Raw genomic sequence first — 10,071 nt, 5'->3', positions numbered from 1 at the left:
TGAATGAAGTCCCCCATGATGAGCAGATGGGATCGATTTTTACAGGCAGCAGAGCCTGCCCTCTCAATTATGTTATCTGCCATATTGTTTCTGTCATACTCTTGCCTGTGTCGTCTGTCATTTGGTGGAGGGTTCAATATCACTGCTACTACTACTATAGGTCCTCCCAAGCCTGTAAGGTAAAATTTACCCTCCCTGAACCCATGTTGATGAGTTGTCACGAAGTCTCGTCTCTCCAGATGTGTTACTAGGTTTTTTCTCATAATCTTCTCCATCACCTTGCATGGTATACAAGTTAAGGACACTGGCCTGTAGTTCAGTGCCTCTTGTCTGTCACCCTTTTTTGTATATTAGGACTACATTAGCCGTCTTCCATATTTCTGGCAAACAAAGTGCTCCTGCACACTCTTTCAATACCCAAGGTGAGATTCCGTCTGGCCCAACAGCTTTTCTCACGTCCAGCTCTAATAGATACTTCTTGACCTCATCACTTGTAATTTCGAACCTTTCCAAGGTCGCCGGGTTTGCTGCCACCTCTCCTAGCGCAGTGACTTCACCTTGTTTTATTGTAAAGACCTCCTGGAACCTTTTGTTGAGTTCTTCACACACCTCTTTGTCATTCTCTGTGTACCTGTCCTTACCCACCCTAAGTTTCATCTCCTGTTCCTTCACTGTTGTCTTCCTCCTGATGTGACTGTGTAGTAGTTTTGGTTCGGTCATGGCTTTGTTAGTTATATCATTTTCATACCTTTTCTCAGCTGCTCTTCTCACACTAACATACTCGTTCCTGGTTCTCTGGTATCTCTCTCTACTTTCAGGTGTTCTGTTATTACGGAAGTTCCTCCATGCCCTTTTGTTCAGCTCCTTTGCTTTCATACATTCCCTAGTAAACCATGGATTCTTTTTTTGCTTCTCTATTTTTTCCTGTCGGGCCGGGACAAACCTGCTTACAGCCTCCTGACACTTTTGGGTGACATAGTCCTTCATGTCTTGTAGGGACTTGGTTCCGAGTTACGTGTTCCATTGTATTCCTTGGGAATTTATTCATTTCATTGTGTCCCTTTCGGTACGCTAGCCCTTTGTTTCCCAGTTCTTTTTTGGTGCAGATAATTCCTAGCTCAACCAGGTACTCAAAGCTCAATACACTATGATCACTCATTCCCAGAGGGGCTTCCAACTTAACTTCCCTTATATCCGACTCATTTAAGGTAAATATCAGATCAAGCAAGGCTGGTTCATCCTCTCCTCTCATTCTTGTCGGTCCCTTGACGTGTTGACTGAGAGAGTTTCTTGTTGCCAAACGACCAGCAGCTTAGCTCGCCATGTGTCTGGTCACCCATGTGGGTCTCTGTTCTCCCAATCTATCTTCCCATGGTTGAAGTATCTCATGATTAGTAGTCTGGATCCGTTCCTGCTAGCCACAGAAGCTGCTCTCTATTATATTGATGGTGGTCATATTGTTTCTATCATATTCCTGTCTGGGTCTTCTGTCGTTCGGTGGGGGGTTATATATGACTACTACTATAATTTTCTGTCCTCCAGTTGCTATGGTGCCTGAAATGTAGTCACTGAAACCTTCACAGTTCTGATTTACCATCTCTTCAAAACTCCAACCTTTTCTTATCAGCAAAGCTACACCACCACCTCCTCTCCCTTCTCTCTCTTTCCTCACTACATTGTAGTCCTGTGGAAACACTGCGTTTATGGTTTTCGTTAGCTTTGTTTCTGTGAGTGCTATTATGTCTGGGTTTTCTTCTAGTCCCCCTTTCTCCAAGTTCACTTGTTTTATTTGTAATCCCATCAATGTTAGTGTACATTGCCTTGAAGCTCACTTTCTTCTGTTCATTTTCTAGTCCCCTTCTTGGCGAGCATTCTGCTAGTGGGAAAAGCTGTTCCCTGGGTGAGAAGATCTGTGAGGTGGTTTGCCGGGTCTCGGAGGATTTTGGGGTTGGGGGTGGGGGTGCAAGGGAAGGGGGGACAGGTAGGGTGTGGGTTAAGGAGATGGGGGGGAACACAGGGAGGATACAGGGTGAGGGGGAGGAGGGATAGGGAGGGTATGGGATGAAGGGGGAGGGGGGACGGGGGGGAAAGGCGAGAGGGGGGACAGGGGGTAAAGGCGAGAGGGGGGACATGGTGGGAGAGGTGATAGGGTCAGAATGGGGTGGGGGGAGGGAGGGTTGGGTGAGCATTGGGTGGGGGCAGGTAGGGTGAGGGGAATGGAGGGTTTCTATGCAGAGGGGAGTGGTGGTGTTGCCCTCCCCTCTGGTGTTGCTGGGATGCTGGTTGTGGGTTCCCCTCTTGTCTCTGGGACTGTTGTGTTGAGGGCTGTGATTTCCTGGTTTGCTCCTCTCTCCCTGCGCTTCCTCCTTGCCTTTGCTGCCCTGGCTCTCTCCTCCTCCGTCCTGTCCCTCTGCAGGAATACTTTCTTGTATTCCGCCACATACTGCAGACGACTCGTCCTTTCTAAAATAACCTCTTTGGTGGCCCTTTGTGTGTGTGTGTGTGTGTGTGTGTGTGTGTGTGTGTGTGTGTGTGTGTGTGTGTGTGTGTGTGTGTGTGTGGGCACTACAGATATGTGAGGAAGCTCAGGTTATAATACAGGAACACATTGCAGGTATGATATGTATACAAGTGATGTAGGTTTTAAATCATTGAGGACCACATTGGTTTTATTAACATCAAATCAGATGTTTCGTATCATAGTGCATTAATCATCAATAAAAGAACTTGAAGGGAGATTCTACTAGTCTTATATTATCGATGAAGATGCTGTTGATAATGTTCAAAGACTGACAACGACAGTATTATCTACTGAAAATGTTTATGAACATTATTATGGAAACTAAATATATTTTCACAAGCACGGTGAAGGTCCAGCGGACATAATATTCAATTATTAAATATTCTTTGAAGTGTATGGTGGTGGTATACGATAAGTTCTTGAAGACCGAGTGTATATTATTCCAGTATATGTGACTCGTAATCATGGAATAATTTTGATAGAGCATGAACAAGTCGGCAGCAAGAATAAAAACATTAGAACAGGAATGAAGGAAACTGCAGAAGGTCTATAGGATCATACCTAGCAGCTCCTATTTATATCCACCCAAACTCAAGAGATCCTACGGCTGTTATGTTACCCTATAATTTGTTCGACAAATCAAGCCTGTTACCGAACCAGTATTTACCCAAATCTTCCCTAAACATAAACTTGTTCAATATATATATCTTGTTTCGCGTTCTGTTCAGTGAAATATGTAATACCTCATTAATATCTCCCTAGTTATGCCCATTTATCCACTTGTACACAATAATCATGTCACGCCCTAACTCTTCGCTTTTCTAGAGAATGTAAATCAAGGTTTTTGAATTTGTCCACTGTAGTATGGCGACCAAAACTGATCTGCATAATTTAAAACTGGCCTAACAAGAGCAAGATATATAAGAGCCCACGTGTCTGTACACGGTCAATGCCCCACAGGGAAGGCTATTCTTAGCAATGTGTGAAGCACAGCACAACAAACTCGAGCACCTCTCTTCCACCCCACACTCGGCCACCACACTCTTCCACCCCACACTCGGCACCCCACACTCGGCACCCCACACTCGGCACCCCACACTCGGCACCCCACACTCGGCACCCCACACTCGGCACCCCACACTCTTCCACCCCACACTCAGAAACCACTCCACTCACACCCAGACTATACTTCCAAGCCCTCAACCCAGCGCCTCACTTCAGTCCACACCCGTCATCGCGTCTACCTGCCAACACTAACAACTAGCTCCACTCCCGAGTCCGAAGGTGGACCAGATGATGGCCCTTGCCAAAGCCTGTGTGAAATTGACAATCCACATGTCCAGTTGGAACATCTCTACATTCGCGACACTCCTACACCAATTACTAATAGCCTACTACCTGCCAGCTGTTGAAATACCCCTAAATTGAGCCCATAGGTACCACAATTAAAGTACCAGACGTCCGTCTTCCCAACAGGTTATGCCAATATCACTGGACACACAAAGATCTACCCACCCAGCCCCTCACAGAAGACATAAACGAGGTCTCTTCCCCCCCTCTCCCTCTGTGGGAAATTTACCGGTGAATAATTGATTTATCTTAATTTAATGTGAACTTCATTGTAATTTTATTTATTACTTCGGATTGAACTGTGTGTTTAATTTGTCACCAGTTAAATAACTTTTTCACAAATTGGGGAGGTTAATAATTATTAAATTTTGTTTTACCGTAATTAGACGGTAAACATTAATTTCACTAAGCCATAATCAATCTGTTTGTGTATATTGTTAGTATGAATGTATTATAACCTTATCTGACTGATGACTGTAAAGAGTCATCATGGAACCGGTGTAGGACACGTGAGTAGGCCAGCCACACTTGTGGTCTCGTGGTCATGCAACCTGTCCTCTTACAAATAATGTCTGAATTTGGCCGTTTGACCCTATGGCCGAGAATGGATGCAATATGAACATTAACAAAAATTAAAATGTTGGATTTTTTCCCCAAAACGGTAAGTTAAGGGTCCTCTAGGAGAATTTCCTGCCCTCCTAACCTACCAAACTTTCAAAAGTCATGAAAAACGTTAATTGAAATTTACCTTCCCGAGTAATCCAGACGATTCAAACTGAAAACGGAACAGTACATCACTTTCGTGAGCCGATTTCATTTCAAATTTCATCCATTTTTGGCCAAAGCGCAGATACGAGCAAAGAGCAATGCTATTTTTAATTAGACGGGATGGTCTGTTGGTGTGGTGTTTGTTGGTGGTGTGTGTGGGGGTGTTGGGTGTGTTCAGATCAATCCGTTGGGAATGTGGGGAGGAGGGGGAATAGGGACCAAATTTGTCCACCCTGTGACGGGTAGGGACCTCACTTGTCTTGTGTGTGTGGGTTGGGTGGGCAGATCTTGGTGTGTCCAGTTATATTTGGCATAACCTGGGGAAGAGACGGAGCTCGACGATGTAACTGAGAGGCGAGGCTCAAAGCTTCCACTACTGTGGAGTTGCTGCTTCATCTGTGTTTGGACTGTCGATTCTGCCAATGCTAGACACAAGCCTCGGCTCTGCTACCTCCCTCAAGGCTACACTGGAGACTCGCTCCTGCTTCACTGCTAGACTGCTGCTGCTGCTGCCAATACCGGTAACGGACTTTGGAACCAGACACAATATTGTCATGAATACCGAGAGAGGCAACTGAAGCATTCTGCAACCCACTTGCCATAATATTTAATTTCTCTATAAATGAATGTGTAATGTGGCACCAGTCTACAAGAAAGGGGGAAGACAAACCGTTGAACACAGACCCGCATTACTGACAAGTATTCCCTACAAGTTAGAGAAACTGATCCGTAGCGGGCTAGTGGAACGTTTTGAACAAATAAATTTTGTTTCGAGGCGCCAACACGATTTTAATAAAGGAAAAAATCCTACTTGATAAACTTGATGGAATGCTATAAGATGATGACAGAAATCAAACAATACAGAAAGATGGGCAGAATGCATATTCGTCGTCTGCAAGGAAACATATTATACGATCCTGCATGAAAGACTCGTACTGAAATTAGAGGAGCAGGCTGGCGTAACAGGAAAAGTCTTAGTTGGGTCAGAGAATATATATATCTAAAGAAGAAAGTAAAAGGGCAGACATATCAGAGTGGAGAGAGAGGTTACAAGTGGAGTACCACAAGGACCCAAACTGTTTAAAATTTATTGCAATCACCTAACAGATGAAATATTTTCCTTTATCAATATTTACAAATGATGCTAAGCTAATGAGAAGTCAGGACAGTGATAGATTGTGAGGCATTCAATCAAATTTGGACATAATTCAGAAATGTTCTAACAAAATGGCTGTTAGTTTAACCCAGCCAAATGCAAAGTTATGAGGAAGGGAACAGGCGCACTAAGACCAGTACAGCAATATAGAATAAATGGAAAACAGATTATTTTATCGGATGGAAAAATTCTTGGAGTGGACATAACGCCATTTGTGATGCCAGAAGCTCACATTAGCAGAATAACAGCTGCATATAACGACATACTGGATAACATCCGTGTATCCTTCAGAAAATTGGACAAGGGGGGCTTTCCGGTCCCGATATACAGCGAAGGTGAGACGCACACTTGAATATGGATCCCGAGCATGGAACCCTTGCCTATAAATGGACAAGAAGAAACTAGAAAAGGTCCAAAGATATGCAACGAGACTCGTTCCTGAGCTGAAGGGTTTAAGCTATAAGGAAAGACAGAGAACTGGACCTTACCACACTGTAGGAAACGGGAGAGAAGGGGGAATATGATAATGTATAAAATTCTAAGGGAAATTGACAAGGCAGACAAAATAATATTGTTCAAAGCAAAGAACAGCAGAACGAGGGGTCATAGAAGGAAATTAAAGACCCAAATGAGTCAGAGACGTCAGAAGGAACTTTCAGTGTCAGAGCTGTCAATAAGTGGAACTGGTTAAACGTTGAAGTCGTTGAAGCTAATTAAATTAAAAAAAATGTGTGTGTAAATATTATTCAAGCGTGAGAAAGTAGACATTGCAATAATGTAAGAATGTTTAGAAGGCTGGGTTAGGAGCGTAGCTTGACACTGCAGGCACATCTAGGTGAGTACATCTAGGCAAGTTTACACACATACATGCATGCATGAGTCCTTACAACAGTGTATAGCACTCTAGGGTCCTTGTCCTAAGGGCCCGGGTTGATTCCCGGTCGAGACAGAGGAAATGGGCAGATTTCCTTCCACCTGATGTATCTTTTCATCCAGCAGTAAATAGATGCCTGGGAGCTATACAGCTGTTACAGGCTGCTTCCTGGTGATGTGTGAAAGGAAAAAACACATGTAGTTGACATGAAAGAAAAATAATAGGGCTGGACTCGGTAAATTACGCAACCAGCGATTCGAAAGGTGGAGTCAAAGAGCTAAGAGTTCGGCCTTACATGTTTGTTTTAGATTTAGGTACGCGGAAGGGAATGTCCATGTAGCACGGGCTATAGTGAGCCCGACCCTACAGGCACACAGTAAATACACACACAGGACGCTGAGCACCGTAACCGGTTGCTGTACCTGGCCCCTGGCCTAGACCCCAACATAACAGTTACAGAAGGCGTTATGGAGCTTCCAAGCTACTAGGTGGGTGTGGTAGTGGGTTTAATGTCCAGTAGTGAAGTATGTGCTTTTAATACATACTCACACTTGCTCATACTTCACATTAATAGAAATAAACTCAATATTACTATTGTTGAAGTGACTTTACTTGTGAATTATTTATATGTGAGGCGGCCTCATGTCAGGTGAGGTGAATGACGTCACAGGTAGTTGACCCATCAGGCCAAGCTAGTCAAGAGGCGCGGCGGGCAGTGTGGCGCGGGCCGGCGTGGGGAGAGGTGCTGCTCAGCGCCCGCCTCATTGGTTTTACTAAATTAGTCACCTGGACAGTCCTGTGCATGAGGTTACCTGCGCCAGGCTTACAGGCAAGTTACTCTAGATGATGAGTAGTTTTATCACATTGTATTCTGTTGGTCTATAGTCTATATTTGTTGACTGTCTAAATAAGCATAGTTACAAGATGTTAAGGCTTTATTTAAAATAATTAAATTAGCTCAGGTTTACTCATTTAAGATAATGATATTGAGTAATATACCTTTGTCTAGGTAGACTTTTGCCCTAGCTTAAGACTTTTGATGAAACTTATTAAAACAAAATTAAATTCTAAAACGACTACCGTGTGATTATCTATTCCACATCAGCGACTTGAGTGTCAACCATATCGTGAAATTGACCGCTCGACCAAACGCAGGTGGAAAAATGTCTACAAAATTATTATAGTTAAATTCTGGCAGTTATAAGGTGTTTCTTGTGAACTCTTAAGATTTCATTCCTTGAAATATGGACCAAAGACTTTTATTCTAGTAACCGTCACATAAACCTCACCCCCCCCCCCCCATACTCCCTGCCCATCTTATGTGAATGAAGTTAGCCATCCTGAGTCAGTGTCGTCCACGCTGCAGCCAACCCCAGAGACGCCTTAATTAACATTAACGTCCAGTGTAACCAAGTACTATATTGTGTCCAATATAAGTAAACATTAATGAATACTAACTGTATATAGGTCTAGAATAGTTGTTGAATGAAATAATATCGCTCGAGTGCATTCAGACCCTCGTCTCTCTCGCCTAATAAATAATATATAATAGGTCATGTATCAAAAACTATTTTAAAAAGTGTTAAAATGTATGAACTGTTGTGGGCCAGTGCACGAACGAGAATAGACTGACAGGCTAAATGTGAAGCGTTCTTCACGTTCATGTTTGGCTGCCGGGTTAACGACCCCTTGGCCGTTGTGTTGAGAACGAGCTGTGGATGAGTCAAGTCTGAGGTTGGGTTTTGCCATTCTGTGGAAAGTCTTTTTAGCTCAACCAATGTCTGACCTGATTGTCTTGCGGGATGGTTCTTAAACTTTACATGAAGATGTTCAATTTAGTATTTTGATATGTTTAATGTGAAATTTCAGGTATGTACGAGGGTGCATCAGTACAATGTCACTGCAGGTATGGTCAACCAGACCCATAAAATTGGTCTCGTACAACAGCACTGCAGGTATGGAGGGATTTAAGTTTGAAATCTTCTCTCGAATCGCAGTTGGTCATTATGTAATGGGAAACATTCCCGCCTCAGTACAATAGGTGAAGGGAACACGTCTTAATAATTTTAGTAGGTACACACTATACCTTGAAGCGGTTATCTTCTAATCGGTGTAGTCTAAAGCACTCCATGTGTTAACCACTTCAGAGTGGAGAAAAATCTTCTGGCCCATAATTTGAACATTTAGTTGTGGTGTATCATATGGTTAATGTTACGCTAACAATTTCGATTACATATCAATCATCTTCCCCTCCCCTCCCTCCCCACCTCTCCCCATCTCTCCCCATCCATACTTGTTAGTCTGTCTTCTATCCCACCAGTCCAGTCAAATATAAATAAAAATACCCAAGAAAGTGATGCTTCAGCTTTGGTTAGGAGACTCTGGCGAGAGGAAAGCGTGAGGGGAAAGTTTCGGGGCTAAACCTATCTAGCTGATAGGTTTAGTCCCGATACTGATAGTCGTACAGTTTCGTGAGGTTAAGCACTTGCAGCTACGTGGCCATCATCCGCATCTTGGACAAGGTATTGGTAGCCCCTGAACGCTGCGGCATTTCTGCAAATCAACAAATATTGTGGTAAGTCGGCAGGCTCTATAAAGTGTTAGAGGTGAACGTTTCTGGGTCTTCGGAACGGGGTAACGTGGTACTCACCTAATTGTACTCACCTAATTGTGCTTGCGGGGGTTGAGCTTTGGCTCTTTGGTCCCGCCTCTCAACTGTCAATCAACTGATGTACAGATTCCTGAGCCTACTGGGCTCTATCATATCTACATTTGAAACTGTGTATGGAGTCAGCCTCCACCACATCACTTCCTAGTGCATTCCATTTATTAACTACTCTGACACTGAAAAAATTCTTTCTAACGTCTCTGTGGCTCATCTGGGTACTAAGTTTCCACCTGTGTCCCCTTGTTCGTGTCCCACCCGTGCTGAAGAGTTTGTCTTTGTCCACCCTGTCAATTCCCCTGAGAATTTTGTAGGTGGTTATCATGTCTCCCCTTACTCTTCTGTTTTCCAGGGATGTGAGGTTCAGCTCCTTTAGCCTTTCCTCGTAGCTCAATCCTCTCAGTTCCGGGACGAGCCTGGTGGCATACCGCTGAATCTTCTCTAACTTTGTCTTGTGTTTAACTAGGTATGGACTCCAGGCTGGAGCTGCATACTCCATGGTGTTGCTGGTTTGTTGTTAGTGCTAAGTGCCCCTCATTATTGAGGGGAGAAATTATAAAATAACTGGCGGATCTGCTATGAATACTCAAGTGGCATATGGTTTATGCTGGGAAAGGAGCCGTTACTAATGTCACTGGGGGATATTCCTTTTTCCCAAGCTAACAAAGAAGGCTCCGAAGGCAGCAAGTTCTAGGCCGGATGTTCGCCGATGGTTTCCTTCATCCCAGACTAGAGCT

General features: G+C 43.8%; 1 long non-coding RNA gene across 1 annotated transcript; it reads left to right on the top strand.

The window, feature by feature from the left end:
* Nucleotides 1-6,900: 6,900 nt before the first annotated feature.
* On the top strand, nt 6,901-9,430 carry LOC138372772 (uncharacterized). Its single transcript, XR_011230955.1, has 2 exons — nt 6,901-7,498; nt 8,539-9,430. It is a non-coding gene; the product is annotated as an uncharacterized lncRNA (long non-coding RNA).
* The last annotated feature ends 641 nt before the right edge of the window (nt 9,431-10,071 follow it).

This window comes from Procambarus clarkii, chromosome 39 (genome assembly GCF_040958095.1).
Source record: "Procambarus clarkii isolate CNS0578487 chromosome 39, FALCON_Pclarkii_2.0, whole genome shotgun sequence".
Lineage (NCBI taxonomy): Eukaryota > Metazoa > Arthropoda > Malacostraca > Decapoda > Cambaridae > Procambarus > Procambarus clarkii.
This window is presented reverse-complemented; position numbering and strand designations above follow the sequence as displayed.